This window comes from Coregonus clupeaformis, chromosome 12 (genome assembly GCF_020615455.1).
Source record: "Coregonus clupeaformis isolate EN_2021a chromosome 12, ASM2061545v1, whole genome shotgun sequence".
Classification (NCBI taxonomy): Eukaryota; Metazoa; Chordata; class Actinopteri; order Salmoniformes; family Salmonidae; genus Coregonus; species Coregonus clupeaformis.
The window spans coordinates 52,082,998-52,099,618 of NC_059203.1; the positions used below are offsets into that span (position 1 = coordinate 52,082,998).

Genomic DNA, 16,621 nt, shown 5'->3' on the forward strand with positions numbered 1-16,621 from the left:
TGCAGTAACATAAACCAGGTTTCCATTCAACCTTTTTATACGAGTAAAGTATGTGTCGGATAAAAAAATTCATCACAGGCCTGATGGATACAGCTAATTTGTCGGTAAACTTTCCAAACGTCGACAAATCAAAAGGTAGGATCTTTGTGTCTGTAAAATTAATTATGCGAGCAATGGCAGTGGAAACACCTTTATGCGCAAATATTGATACAATAACCATCATATTGAAGTAAACTTGGAGTCACTACGACTCGGGAAAGCACGCAGTTTATTAGGCTACAGATGAAGTAAGTTATGATGAACTTCACAGGGTGGTTAAAGTGCACGGTGATAAGCTTGATGCTCCTTTCCAATAAATATCGAGGGTCTTATTCTGGTGATATGATGATTGATGCTTGGCTCTTTTTGTTCATAATAATCTCATCATGTAAACTATACCCACACTGTATCTGCAAGCTGTTGGCTAGAATGCACATGTCAAGATCAGAGTGGGCACATTCGCTATATAACGCAACATTTTTAGTGACAAAACCCATTTAACAAATGTTTTATTAGGTATATGAGAATTTAACCGCAAAAGTTATTTTTATGTGCACTACGTCATCACGCACAGCCTTTTATTCGCAATAATGGAAACACATCCATGGTGGGAAAATGTGCATATTGGAATAGTCACATGAAAATCTGTTGCCTATTGGATGGAAACCTAGCTACTGATACATACTACATAGGCTACTGTTCAAGGCTAGACTACATCTGTATTCTCCAACTGCCTGTGCCAAGACACCCAATGTAGCCTACAGTTGGCAATGCTGGCCTCATGCCCTCATCATTCATACTACAGAGCAAACAGAAACACATTTGCAGAGGCTTATTTTGGGGTATGTATGGAAGGGGTAAAAGGTCAAAACAGAAATGAATGTATTCACACACAAGCAGCTTATGAAAATGTGCTGGCAAACCTGCTGGCACCGCTCTTTCATTATCACTATACAACCACATAGAATATGGAATATGAATGCTAGGATCAATGTGATGCTAGGTGACAGAGGATTACAGGTCCCGTGTGTGCAATGCCAGGGATGTGGGTTCGATTCCCACGGGGGACCAGTACGAAAAAGTATGCACTCACTACTGTAAATTGCTCTGGATAAAAGTGTCTGCTAAATGACTAAGATGTCAAACGTAAAAAATGTTTAATAGGTACAAACGTACCTCTGCATGTGTTATTGCCAGAGAGTAAAAAGTTCACAAAGCTAATACCTCTAAAACAAACATTTGGGGAGTGATGTGGTCGATCTAATCTCAGACCTACGGAGAAAGGTTTTGACTAACTTAAAGATCTAGTGTCCCCCATGTCAGAACTGACTCGCTGTCAAATGTACAGCTAAAATCAAGACAGATATGACAACCCTCATACAGTATGTCATCATCCCCTTTGTTTTTGACTTCTGAACTCTTTTGTTGTCGATTTTACAGTAGGCTACATTTACTCCAGGTACTGTAGAAGCAGTGTTATGTAGAAGTCTGTGGCAACTGTGATGGAAATTAAACATTAGGTACAGTTAGACTGATGTGTGTGAGGTTGTCAGGAAGGTGAGCTAAGGTAAGGGCAATAGCCTGTATGGATATTACTACACATCACTGAGACTGCTAATCCTGAGGGGAGAAAATACAACAGGCGGTATTCCCTGTGAGGAAAGCTGTCAAATGTCACAGCAACATGTGACAGCCTATATTTAATGTAAAGCCTAGATGAGGCTTCCCAACCCCTAACGGTCTATTAGCTTGACGGAGCCTGAAAAAACTGAACAAAGGGACAGGCCAATGTAGTGTGTCCATTCTTCTGTCGTGGAATGGGTTTGTGTCTCTTGTGGAGTAGGTCTGGATTAGAATACACAATGGACTAGTACCACTATATTTATGAATGGAAAATAGTTACAGTATATCAAAATATAAATGATATTAGTAATGTTTCAGGACATATGACAACACAGAACAAATGGCCCATGTACTAAGTATTAAGATCGAATTGTACTACGCTGGCTCTGACGCTCATCAGATGTGGCAGGGCTTGCAAACTATCACAGATTAAAAAGGGAAACCCTGCCACGAGCTGCCCAGTGACGCAAATCTACCAGATGAGCTAAATGCCTTCTATGCTCGCAATACTATGCAAGCAACACTGAACCATGCATGAGAGCACCAGCTGTTCCGGACAGCTGATGTGAGTAAGACCTTTAAACAGGTTCACATTCACAAGGTTGGACTACCAGAACACAGACGAATTACCAGGACGCGTACTAGGAGCATGTGCTGACCAGCTGGCAAGTGTCTTCACTGACATTTTCAACCTCTCCCTGATCCAGTCTGTAATACCTACATGTTTCAAGCAGACCACCATAGTCCCTGTGGCCAAGAATGCCAAGGTAACCTGTCTAAATGACTATTGCCCCGTAGCACTCAAATCTTTACCCATGAAATGCTTTGAAAGGCTGGTCATGGTTCACATCAACACCATCATACCAGACACCCTGGATCCAACCCAATTTGCATACCGCCCCAATAGATCCACAGGTGACGCAATCTCTATTGCACTCCATACTGTCCTCTCCCAACTGGACAAGAGGAAGAATACTGTGTGAGAAGAGACCTATGTGAGAATGCTGTTCATTGACCACAGTTCAGCATTCAACACCATAGTGCCCTCCAAGCTCATCACTAAACTAAGGACACTGGGACTGAACACCTCCCTCTGCAACTGGATCTTGGACTTCTTGATGGGCCTCCCCGGTGGTGAGGGTAGGGAACAACACAACCGCCACGCTGACCCTCAACACGGGGGCCCCTCAGGGATGCGTGCTTAGTCCCCGCCTGTACTCCCTGTTCACCCACGACTCTGTGACGGGCACGACTCCAACACCATCATTAAGTTAGCTGACGACACAACAGTGGTAGCCCTGATCACCGATGACGATGAGACCGCCTAGAGGGAGGAGGTCAGAGACCTGGCACCACACTGCCAACAACCTCTCCTTCAACGTCAGCAAGAATAATTAGCTGATTGTGGACTACAGGAAACAGAGGGCCGAACACGCCCCCATTCACATCGACGGGGCTGTAGGGGAGAGGGTTGAGAGCTTCAAGTTCCTCGGTGTCCACATAACTAAGGATCTATCATGGGCCACACACACCAACACAGTTGTGAAGAAGGCACGACAGCGCCTCTTCCACCTCAGGAGGCTGAAAAGATTTGGCATGGGCCCTCAGATCCTCAAAAAGTTGACTGGCTGCATCACCGCTTGGTATGGCAACTGCTTGGCATCTGACCGCAAGGAGCTACAGAGGGTAGTGAATATGGCCCAGTACATCACTGGGGCTGAGCTCCCTCCATCCAGGACATCTATACCAGTCGGTGTCAGAGGAAGGCCCTAAAAATTGGCAAAGACTCCAGCCACCCAAGTCTCAGACTGTTTTCTCCGCTACCGCACGACAAGCGGCAACGATGCATCAAGTCTGGAACCAACAGGACCCTGAACAGCTTCTACCCTCAGCCATAAGAATATTTAACCAAATAGCTACCCGGACAATCTGCATTGACCCTTTTTGCATTAACTCTTTTGACTCATCACATACTCTGCTGCTACTGTTTATTATCTGCCCTGTTGACTAGTCACTTTATTCCAAGTTATATGTATCTATATATACAGTCCCAGTCAAAGGTTTGGACACTACCTACTCATTCAAGGGTTTTTCTTTATTTTTACTATTTAATACATTGTAGAATAATAGTGAAAACATCAAAACTATGAAATAACACATATGGAATCATCTAGTCAACAAAAAAGTGTTAAACAAATCAAAATATATTTTATATTTGAGATTCTTCGAATAGCCACCCTTTGCCTTGATGACAGCTTTGCACACTCTTGGCATTCTCTCAACCAGCTTCACCTGGAAGGCTTTTCCAACAGTCTTGAAGTAGTTCCCACATATGCTTAGCACTTGTTCGCTTCTTTTCCTTCACTCTGAGGTCCGACTCATCCCAAACCATCTCAATTGGGTTGAGGTCGGGGGATTGTGGAGGCCAGGTCATCTGATGCAGCACTCCATCACTCTCCTTCTTGGTACAGTGCCTTGCAAAAGTATTCATCCCCCTTGGCATTTTTCCTATTTTGTTGCTGTCACGGTTTCGGCCGAGGCTGCTCCTTCTCCTTGTTCGGGCAGGCTTCGGCGGTCGTCGTCCCCGGAGTACTAGCTGCCACCGTTCGTTGTGTCTGTGTGTGTTTGGTTTGGTCTGATTTGTTACACCTGTTGCTCATTTCGTCTTGATTATGTGTCCTTTAAGTTCTCGTTGTTTCTGTCTTGTGGTTGTGTGTAGTTGTTCTATGTCAGCAGGTGTTGCCAGTCAGTTTGTGCTCTATGTTATTAGAGAGTCCGCACGTTGTGCGTTTGTTGTACTTTTACGCTGAGTGCGTTTATTTTTCCCTTGTTCACCGGCTCTGTTTATAGCCGTTGTTTCTGTGGACTTTATTAAAGTGTTTTTGGACTTGCATCTGCATCCTGCAATTGATTCCACACCACACCTACGCCCGGCCTTGACAGTTGCATTACAAAATGTAATTTAAATAGATTTTTATTTGGATTTCATGTACTGGACACACACAAAATAGTCAAAATTGGTAAAGTGAAATGAAAAAAAGTAACTTATTTAAAGAAATTCTCAAAAATAAATAACGGAAAAGTGGTGCGTGCGTATGTATTCACCCCCTTTGCTATGAAGCCCCTAAATAAGACCTGGTGCAACCAATTACCTTCAGAAATCACATAATTAGTTAAATAAAGTCCACCTGTGTGCAATCTAAGTGTCACATGATCTGTCACATGATCTCCGTATATATACACCTGTTCTGAAAGGCCCCAGAGTCTGCAACACCACTGAGCAATGGGCACCACCAAGCAAGCAGCACCATGAAGACCAATAAGCTCTCCAAACAGGTCAGGGACAAAGTTGTGGAGAAGTACAGATCAGGGTTGGGTTATAAAAAAATATCAGAAACTTTGAACATCCCACGGAGCACCATTAAATCCATTATTAAAAAATTGAAAGAATATGGCACCACAATAAACTTGCCAAGAGAGGGCCGACCACCAAAACTCACGGACCAGGCAAGGAGGGCATTTATCAGAGAGGCAACAAAGTGACCAAAGATAACCCTGAAGGAGCTGCAAAGCTCCACAGCGGAGATTGGAGTATCTGTCCATAGGACCACTTTAAGCCGTATACTCCATAGAGCTGGGCTTTAAAGAAGAGTGGCCAGATAAAAGCCATTGCTTAAAGAAAAAAAATAAGCAAACACATTTGGTGTTCACCAAAAGGCATGTGGGAGACTCCCCAAACATATGGAAGAAGGTACTCTGGTCAGATGAGACTATAATTGAGCTTTTTGGCCATCAAGGAAAATGCTATGTCTGGCGCAAACCCAACACCTCTCATCACCCCAAGAACACCATCCCCACAGTGAAGCATGGTGGTGGCAGCATCATGCTGTGGGGATGTTTTTCATCAGCAGGGACTGGGAAACTGGTGAGATTGAAGGAATGATGGACGGCGCTAAATACAGGGAAATTCTTGAGGGAAACCTGTTTCAGTCTTCCAGAGATTTGAGACTGGGACGGAGGTTCACCTTCCAGCAGGACAATGACCCTAAGCATACTGTTAAAGCAACACTCGAGTGGTTTAAGGGGAAACATTTAAATGTCTTGGAATGGCCTAGTCAAAGCCCAGATCTCAATCCAATTGAGAATCTGTAGTATGACTTAAAGATTGCTGTACACCAGCGGAACCCTTCCAACTTGAAGGAGCTGGAGCAGTTTTGCCTTGAAGAATGGGCAAAAATCCCAGTGGCTAGACGTGCCAAGCTTATAGAGACATACCCCAAGAGACTTGCAGCTGTAATTGCTGCAAAAGGTGGCTCTACAAAGTATTGACTTTGGGGGGTGAATAGTTATGCACGCTCAAGTTTTCTGTTATTTGAAACTGGTAGGCATGTTGTGTAAATAAAATGATACAAACACCCCAAAAATCCATGTTAATTAATTAATTAATTACAGGTTTTAAGGCAACAAAATAGGAAAAATGCCAAGGGAGGTGAATACTTTCGCAAGCCACTGTAAAGTAGCCCTTCACAGCCTGGAGGTGTGTTGGGTCATTATCCTGTTGAAAAACAAATGATAGTCCCACTAAGCCCAAACCAGATGGGATGGCATATCGCTGCAGAATGGTGTGGTAGCCATGCTGGTTAAGTGTGCCTTGAATTCTAAATAGATTCCAGACATTGTCACCAGCAAAGCACCCCCACACCATAACACCTCCTACTCCATGCTTTACAGTGGGAACTACACATGCGGAGATCATCCGTTTACCCACGCCACGTCTCACAAAGACACGGCAGTTGGAACCAAAAATCTCCAATTTGGACTCCAGACCAAAGAACACATTTCCACCGGTCTAATGTCCATTGCTCGTGTTTCTTGGCCCAAGCAGGTCTCTTCTTCTTATTGGTGTCCTTTAGTAGTGGTTTCTTTGTAGCAATTCGACCATGAAGGCCTGATTCACACAGTCCCCTCTGAACAGTTCAACGTTGTTGAAATGTTCCATATTGACTGACCTTCATGTCTTAAAGTAATGATGGACTGACGTTTCCCTTTGCTTATTTGAGCTGTTCTTGCCATAATATGGACTTGGTCTTTTACCAAATAGGGCTATCTTCTGTATACCACCCCTACCTTGTCACAACAGAACTGATTGTCTCAAACGCTTTAAGAAGGAAAGAAATTCCACAAATTAACTTTTAAGAAGACACACCTGTTAATTAAAATGCATTCCAGGTGACTACCTCATGAAGCAGGTTGAGAGAATGCCAAGAGTGTGCAAAGCTGTCATCATGGCAAATGGTGGCTATGTTAAGAATCTCAAATCTCAAATATATTTTGATTTGTTTAACACTTTTCTGATTACTACATGATTACATATGTTATTTCATAGTGTTGATGTCTTCACTATTATTATACAATGTAAAAAAAATGTACAAATAAAGTAAAACTCTTGAATGAGTAGGTGTGTCCAAACTTTTGACTGGTACTAAACATAACTACCTCAATTAGCTCGTACCCTTGTACTAGTACCCCGTGTATATAACCAAGATATCATTACTCATTATTATTACTTTTCTATTATTTCTCAATTTTATTTCTCTGCATTGTTGGGAAGGGCCTGTAACTAAGCATTTCACTGTTAATGAAGCACGTGACGAATAACATTTTATTTTATTTGATGTATGTTTATCAGTTGCAGTAATAGCGTTGCATGAGGGGAGGCTGATTATATTAGCGCCACTGTGCTGTTCAGCCAGCGAGTCAGGCAATGTGTATCTCTGGAGACCTGATCCTGGAGTTATATAGTAATGAGTCCCGCTGTGGCCCACACTACACTCATCCTCCTCTTCTCCTCTCCTCTGTGTCTTCATCCCAGGGACTCTCTCCTTCCTGCGCTGATGATTGATTCACAACCTGAAACAGAACTATTCGCGCTTCTTCTCCTCTCTCGCTGCACAGGGTTCATTATTTTCCTCTCCTGGCTCATGTCGGCTGGAGATATTGCCCACTCCGCTCCGAACGAATGCAGGCAGGACTGCTGCTGCTGTAAACTGTTGAAACACTAGACACGGAATTTAATCAACGCTTTGAAAGTTCTTGTGGAAAAAATTAATAAAAATTAAACACCCTCCTCTGCCAGAGTGTAGACTGAGTAGATAGCTAATGGCTCTGGCTTTTGTGTGTTTATTAGAAAAATATATTTTCTGTATGCAATCATTCTGGCTCTGAAATTATACTTCAGTCTGCTCTCCTGGCCCAAAGAGCTATTCTGGGAGATAGGCTCTGGAAAAAGGAGTGTGTTCTTTTCATGGTCTAGTCAGTGGAAAAGCAGGCTTTAGCTCAGCCATGAGAAGTTAATGTGTTAATAAAGCACTTTCTTAATGTGTATGTCTATCTGAAATGGCTAGGGGTCTTCCATTTTACCACTAAGAGAGAGAGGTATTTTTTTAGGTTTAGAGCTTTAAAGCCAGTAAAAAATTTGCCCAATGTCCATCAAATCTCTGCAGGATGTTCAAAAACATTTTTTTGACTGCTAACAATAGATTATAGGTCACAAACACCAGAGATGTCCTCACCTTTCTGATTTGAACCATAATCAAGTGACTTTGTCTGCCTGTTGTCAGTCCTGCTGCACCCTCAGCGCCATCGGAGACATCAGGTTTTCAGGGGAAAGGATGAGAGCCTGTGATGCGACTTCCTCTTTTGGACATGCGCCTCGCTGTTTACAGTCCCCAGTGAACAGGGTTCTACACAAAATTGTTCCATTGGTGGCACTGGTGCTACAAACTTTTTCAGTTGGTGGCACCAGCACATGATTTGGTCGCACCAATTGTTTCATTAAAAAAATATATACAGTGAGGGAAAAAAGTATTTGATCCCCTGCTGATTTTGTACGTTTGCCCACTGACAAAGAAATGATCAGTCTATAATTGTAATGGTAGGTTTATTTCAACAGTGAGAGACAGAATAACAACAACAAAATCCAGAAAAACGCATGTCCAAAAAAATTATAAATTGATTTGCATTTTAATTAGGGAAATAAGTATTTGACCCCCTGCTGATTTTGTACGTTTGCCCACTGACAAAGAAATTATCAGTCTATAATTGTAATGGTAGGTTTATTTGAACAGTGAGAGACAGAATAACAACAACAAAATCCAGAAAAACGCATCTAAAAAAAATTTTGACATTGATTTGCATTTTAATGAGGGAAATAAGTATTTGACCCCCTCTCAATCAGAAAGATTTCTGGCTCCCAGGTGTCTTTTATACAGGTATCGAGCTGAGATTAGGAGCACACGCTTAAAGGGAGTGCTCCTAATCTCAGCTTGTTACCTGTATAAAAGACACCTGTCCACAGAAGCAATCAATCAATCAGATTCCTAACTCTCCACCATGGCCAAGACCAAAGAGCTCAACTAGGATGTCAGGGACAAGATTGTAGACCTACACAAGGCTGGAATGGGCTACAAGACCATCGCCAAGCAGCTTGGTGAGAAGGTGACAACAGTTGGTGCGATTATTCGCAAATGGAAGAAACACAAAATAACTGTCAATCTCCCTCGGCCTGGGGCTCCATACAAGTTCTCACCTCGTGGAGTTGCAATGATCATGAGAACGGTGAGGAATCAGCCCAGAACTACACGGGAGGATCTTGTCAATGATCTCAAGGCAGCTGGGACCATAGTCACCAAGAAAACAATTGGTAACACACTACGCCGTGAAGGACTGAAATCCTGCAGCGCCCGCACCAACCTGAAAACGGTTAGGCTATCATTAGCATCACTAACCGTTGCACAAAGTTGTAGGCATATAGGACCTACAGGCACCCCACACAGCAACTGAAAGCTACAGGCCCGAATGAAGAAAATACTGTCAGGAAAGCAAATGATACGGGCATAATTTCAATAGCAGGTGATTTGGTTTTTGATTTGCAGTCTGAGCAAGTAGCCTATGTGCAGGGTACATTGGCAATTAAAAGACTTGCAAGGACTTTTTCAAGCACTTCATTGTATTTTTCAAGGACATATTTTTTTTGTAATAGACTATAGAAATAAAACTTTCCCCAAAATGTATGCAAAAAAGTAGGCCTATGAATTACCACTTGAAGAATAATGCATTTTTTAATAGGCCTACCCAATGGCATTATGCATTGACATTCACATTATTTTTACATTCTAAAATATGTCAGAATAATGTGGGCATTGCCTGACTAAATAGACAGCATGCTCCGACACAAACACACTACTTGGCGGCAGGTAGCCTAGCTGTTAGACTGTTGGACAACTAACCGAAAGGTTGTTGGTTTGAGTATGAATAGTTCCTCTGTAGCTCAGTTGGTAGAGCATGGCGCTTGCAACGCCAGGGTTGTGGGTTCATTTCCCACGGGGGGCCAGTATGAAAATGTATGCACTCACTAACTGTAAAGTCGTTCTGGATAAGAGTGTCTGCTAAATGACTAAAATGTAAATATTTGAGCCGACATGGTAAAAAATCTGTTGATGTTCCCTTCAGCAAAGCACTTAAACCTAATTTGCGCCTACAGTGCTGTATTACTACGGCTGACCCTATAAACCTGCATCTATCCAGTGCATTTTCTTTTATGAAGTCTGTCCATGTGGTAGCTAGCTAGTCAGTCTTGCCATTTGAGATGTTGAAGTTATTGAGGGGTTACTTTATCATGTTTTAAAAGGAGAAAGCGACCAAAAACCTTTGAAATGGAACACTTTGAATGGAAAACCAAATTCAAGCCAACATTCGATGCTGTCTTGCTCATAATAACCACACATGGTTTTATAGCAACAAGCATAATAGCGCAACACCCTTCAATTGAAATGGCGGGAAACAAACGAAAGCACCTACATCTCTCAAACTGATCAGAAATGAAATCATGGAATAATTATATTGGAGCAGTAGAACTTCTAAATCGGCTACCATAACTTCAATGACTTTCAAGGACCAAATAGCCAAGAGGAAATGTCTGATTTTTAAGTTAGGCTATTCCATGATGACTGAACTGCAAATATTCAAACAATACTTTTTTGTCCTGAATACAAAGTGTTATGTTTGGGGCAAATCCAATACTACACATTACTGAGTACCACTCGCCACATTTTCAAGCATAATGGTGGCTGCATCATGTTATGGGTATGCTTGTAATTGTTAAGGACTGGAGAAATCCACATGCAAAAACCTAGAGGAAAACCTGGTTCAGTCTGCTTTCCATCAGACACTGGGAGATTAATTCACCTTTCATCAGGACAATAACCTAAAACACAAGGCCAAATCTACACTGGTGTTGCTTACCAAGAAGAAAGTGAATGTTCCTGAGCACTCAAATAAGTTCTGGCTACTCAAACATTTTGAGGAAACCGATTACCTCAAAACAATTTTTTTAAGAAACTTAAAGAGCTGAAGTGAGCATTACTACCTTAATATGAGTAAAACAAATACTGTTTTTTTTGTAAGGTATTCTTACATTTAACGCACACACTAAGCCACGCCTCCAATCATTTCCCAGTGTGCCTTGCCTTTTCGATTGAATTGTAGAGTTACCACCCATGACTGTATTTGTTAGTGACAGAGACATCATTGTTGAATTCATTCAGTTTCAGTCCTGTGGCCTTCACCGAGTGAGTTCCTATGCAAATATTATCATTGTAATTAAACCATTAAATATATCATGAGGCCTTATACAGTGACCTGGAACTCAGTGTACAGGCCACACCAGGCCTGCAAGCAGGAGTGCAAAATTCCACAAACATTCCCCAAATATTGTCCAGTAATCTTCCAAATAGGATTTCTGGAAAACCTGGGAAATGTACCAGAATTTTGCAACCCTAACTGTAAATCACATTATTCTGGCTTGTAAAGTAATGTGTAATTCCTATTGGAATCTAGCCAGTGTTAGGCTATCCAACAGTTGAAATGTGTATTCACCCATAACCTGCATTCATAATGACTGCCAGGGTTAAGAACAGTGGGAGGAAACTACCTAAGACATTTAAACTGAAACAACCATTTCAGTAACGGGTGCAAAAATTAAATGATTGGATTAGTTTATACTGAACAAAAATATAAACGCAAAATTGCAAAAATGTAATAGATTTTACTGAGTTACAGTTCATATAAGGAAATCTGTCAATTGAAATAAATTCATTAGGCCCTAATCTGTGGATTTCACATGACTGGAAATACAGATATGCATCTGTTGGTCACAGATACCTTTAAAAAAAAAAGGTAGTGGCGTTGATCAGAAAACCAGTCAGTATCTGGTGTGACCACCATTTGCCTCATGCAGCGCGACACATCTCCTTCACATAGAGTTGATCAGGCTGTTGAATGTGGCCTGTGGAATGTTGTCCCACTCCTCTTCAATGGCTGTGCAAAGTTGCTGGATATTGGCGGGAACTAGAAGATGCTGTTGTACACGTCAATCCAGAGCATCCCAAACATGCTCAATGGGTGACATGTCTGGTGAGTATGCAGGCCATGGAAGAACTGGGACATTATCAGCTTCCAGGAATTGTATACAGATCCTTGTGACATGGGGCCATGCATTATCATGCTAAAACATGAGGTGATGGCGGCGGATGAATGGCACGACAATGGGCCTCAGGATCTCATCATGTATCTCTGTGCAATCAAATTGCCATTGATAAAATGCAATTGTGTTCCTTGTCTGTAGCTTATAACTGCCCACAGCATAACCCCACCGCCACCATGGGTCACTCTGTTTAAAACGTTGACATCAGCAAACCGCTCGCCCTGCCCAGTACAGTTCAAACTGGGATTCATCCGTAAAGAGCACACTTCTCCAGCATGCTAGTGGCCATAGAAAGTTACCATTTGCCCACTGAAGTCGGTTACGATGCCGAACTGCAGTCAGGTCAAGACCCTGGTGAGGACGACGAGCACGCAGATGAGCTTCCCTGAGACGGTTTCTGACAGTTTGTGCAGAAATTCTTCGGTTGTGCAAACCCAGAGTTTTATCAGCTGTCCGAGTGGCTGGTCTCAGACGATCCCGCAGGTGAAGAAGCCGGATGTGGAGGTCCTGGGTTGTCGTGGTTACACATGATCTGCAGTTTTGAGGCTGGTTGGACGTACTGCCAAATTCTCTAAAACAACGTTAGAGGTGGCTTATGGTAGAGAAATTAACAGTCAATTCTCTGGCAACAGCTCTGGTGGACATTCCTGCATTCAGCATGCCAATTGCATGCTCCGTCAAAACTGGAGACATCTGTGGCATTGTGTTGAGACATCTGTGGCATCTGTAACATTTTAGAGTGGCCTTTTATTGTCCCCAGCACAAGGTGCACCTGTGTAAGGATCATGCTGTTTAATCAGCTTCTTTGTATGCCACACTTGTCAGGTGGATGGATTATCTTGGCAAAGGAGAAATGCTCACAAAAGGGATGTAAACTAATTTGTGCACAACATTTTAGAGCAATAACATTTTAGTGCGTATGGAACATTTATGGGATCTTTTATTTTAGCTCATGAAACATGGGACCAACACTTTACATTTTACGTTTATATTTTTGTTCGGTATATATGTGTAATGATGTCATGTCATAGTATTGTGAGGACCGAGGTAGAGTTATGAGATAATTGGTTTGGTTCCACTGAGTCTACATTCCTTATGTCAAAGGAGATTACTGATGTTTATGGCAGTATGATTGATGGACAGGATATAATGACCTGGGGCAAAGGGTAATAACAACAGAGGAGGGGAGTGCCTATGATGGTTGCCAGATGTATGTGAAAGGAAGGATAACCAAGAGTATAAAGGAGGTGAGATTTGTGTGTGTTGGCAGTTCAATTGACAAAGGGCAGAGCTATATCCGTTTGTTAGATGAACCCACAGGCTCGTGATCAAATAAATACTTGGTAAAATCTCCACAGAATGTCTAAGTAAATTCTTGCATCTTGAACTTCTCAATACCAGAAACTCATCATAACAACATGGGAAGACCGGAAATGGTTGTCTAGCAATGATCAACAACCAATTTGACAGAGCTTGAAGAATTTTGAAAAGAATAATGGGCAAATGTTGCACAATCCATGTATGGAAAACTCTTAGCGACTTACCTAGAAAGACTCACAGCTGTAATCTCTGCCAAAGGTGCTTTTACACAGTATTAAGTCAGGGGTGTGAATACTTATGTAAATGAGATATTTCTGTTTTTCATTTTAAATACATATGCAAAAATTTGTAAAAACATGTTTTCACTTTGTAATTATTAAGTATTTTGTGTAGATGGGTATGAAAAAAATAATCTATTTAATCAATTTGGAATTCAGGCTGTAACACAACAAAATGTAGAATAAGTCAAGTGGTATGAATACTTTCCCCTAGATAAAAAATTGCATTATTACAACAACAAAAATAACCGGCCCAAGCGGGCCACTGACCGGGATGATCGACTGGCCCGGAGGGTTTCCAAAACCTTCCCTGTATGTGGAGCCCTGACACACACAGACAGGGGCATTCCTGTGTCGTTGTTGCCTCTTCAGAAAGTTGGTTTATTTTTGGTCAATTGCACATTACTGTTTGAAAAGATCATGAGGATAAGAAAATGCTCATTTTGAACCAAAAACTAACGTGACCAGGTCCATTTTTTTCACTGGCACCCTTGCGACCAGTTAAGAATGTGTCTCACTGCGAAGTGAAACAGTCGCAAATGTGACTGTTTTGGTCGAAGTATTGAACCCTGTCGGTGAAGCGTAGCAGATGAGCGTACGACTGGAAAACATGTAGCTTTCTGAGCAAGTATTTGAGGAAGCACTAACTAAAACTTCCAATATTCACAGGATAGCTTCTTGCCACAAAGTCGACAGACACCACATACCAATTTTTTGTCAGAGATTCCATTATTGCTAGATAACGCAAGCTAGTATCTGGCTAGCAGCTAGCAACGGCACATTTGCTAGCTTGCGCTCTGAAGTTGTTTCTGTCAGGAATATTAACAAGGCGACACTCTGTCTTAACCCCTCCTCCACATTTGCTGGATTGGTTGAACAGTGCAGAAGAGAACCGACCCCGACAGTTTCTCGTCATATGGGACAGTTAGTTTCAGGTGTTTATTTATGAACTGTAGTGTACAACAAAATTGTTTACCAATAAATGTACTCACCTAGAGCTTTGCATTTCTTATATAAACTGTAGTTGTACCTAACTATTTGTTACTCCTAATACTACTACAAGATTAGAACTGTTTTGAAATCATGTGCATCTACAATGGCTATTACTGCAGCCCTGGTAATGGCTCATTTACAAAGGCCAAGTGCCTTATTCCCTGTATCATTTATTTTTCCATTGTTTCCTCATATATTCATGATCCTTTCATAAGGCCGTGTTATTTTCCTCTACCACAGAGTGAAACCTCGCATTGATTTTCCACCAAAGATGAGCAATCCATTTTTCTTCTCATAATAGGGACATGATTGATGGCTCCACTGAGATGGCACCTCAGTCAAATTCACTCTCCTCCTCCTCCTCCCACTATATTTCACTCTGCTTCCTGCTGCCAAATCAACGGGATTGTTCAGCAGCCAGAAACCCATCCAGAGAGGATCATATTCGTATTGCATGTATTCAGGGAACTGTGTGCTCTGTTCAGAAAGAACAATAGCTACTGCTGCTCCTGGTGGTATTAATAGTCCCAAGGCTGAATACTGAGTATGTGTAGCTGCTGTGGACCAGATTTATGGAAACCTATTCAGTTCTATAAAGTCACTTTGTAAATGGTGATTTCGCTTTGTTTCTCAATCAAAGACAATCAATTCACTTTGCATCTGAGGATCACACTGGCTAATAAGTAAATTAGTTAGAACAGAACAAAGAATGCTATCCTGAATTCATGAAAATATGAGCGATGTGCCGGAGATTACATCTATGTATTACATAGATGGGGCGGCAGGTAGCTTAGTGGTTAAGAGCGTTGTGCCAGTAACCGAAAGGTCGCTGGTTCTGATCCCTGAGCCGACTAGGTGAAAAATCTGTTGATGTGCCCTTGAGCAAGGCACTTAACCCTAATTGCTCCTGTAAGTCGCTCTGGATAAGAGCGTCTGCTAAATGACTAAAAAAGAAAACATTTGCCAGCTTGTCTTTTGTTACATGCATCTATTCCCCCCTGCATTCCCCACTGCTGTACATCCTGTCATAGTATTCTCACAGAGATACAGAGAGCAGACAAAGGTTGCAGCCGCAATGCCAGTACAGGGCTGGCTGACTCACTGTTGAGTGAAAAAGAAACACGCCTTAAGTCTTTGTACAGTAGAGTTATGTGATGGGTGAATATGAATTAATCCGGTTATTTTCAAGGTCCCATGGAATACAATGTTCTCTAAAGCTTTTAATCAAAGTCATTATAATATTGAGTCCAAAGTGCATTATGAAGACAATGACCGGCATACTCGAAACACATTTTGAAAATGATAAGTGCATGCTGCCTAATGTGTGCATTGATTGAAATAATATATTTTTTGGTCTGCACCTTAATTGTTAGCAATGACAGGCTACTTCTAGACTAGATACCTCTAACACAATGTCAGGCCTGGTCTTATGTAACCTCACTCAGAGTATTGTTACACTTATGTTCAGCAAGTGGACTGCTACAGTAGGTAGGTGAGGGCTTTAACATCCAGCAGGAGCCTATTACAATTGTGCCATTTAGAGCTAACAGTGAAATGCTTACTTAAGTGCCCTTCACAACAATGCAGAGAGGAACATTTAGAAATAATAGAAAAATAATAACACGAGGAATAAATACACAATGAGTAACGATAACTTGGCTATATACACGGGGTAAGTACCGAGTCGATGTGCAGGGGTATGAGGTAATATAGACGTGTATATATAGGTAGGGATAAAGTGACTAGGCAACGGGATAGATAATAAACAGTAGCAGCAGCGTATGTCATGGTGCTCTTATTCAGTTGTTTAGTAGTGAGATGGAAC

General features: G+C 41.8%; 1 protein-coding gene across 1 annotated transcript in view; it reads left to right on the forward strand.

Annotated features, from left to right (window-relative positions):
- The window catches only part of LOC121578723 (caM kinase-like vesicle-associated protein), a 41,720-nt gene that overhangs the window by 12,014 nt on the left and 13,085 nt on the right, over positions 1–16,621 (forward strand). The gene's annotated exons all lie outside the window — the stretch shown is intronic.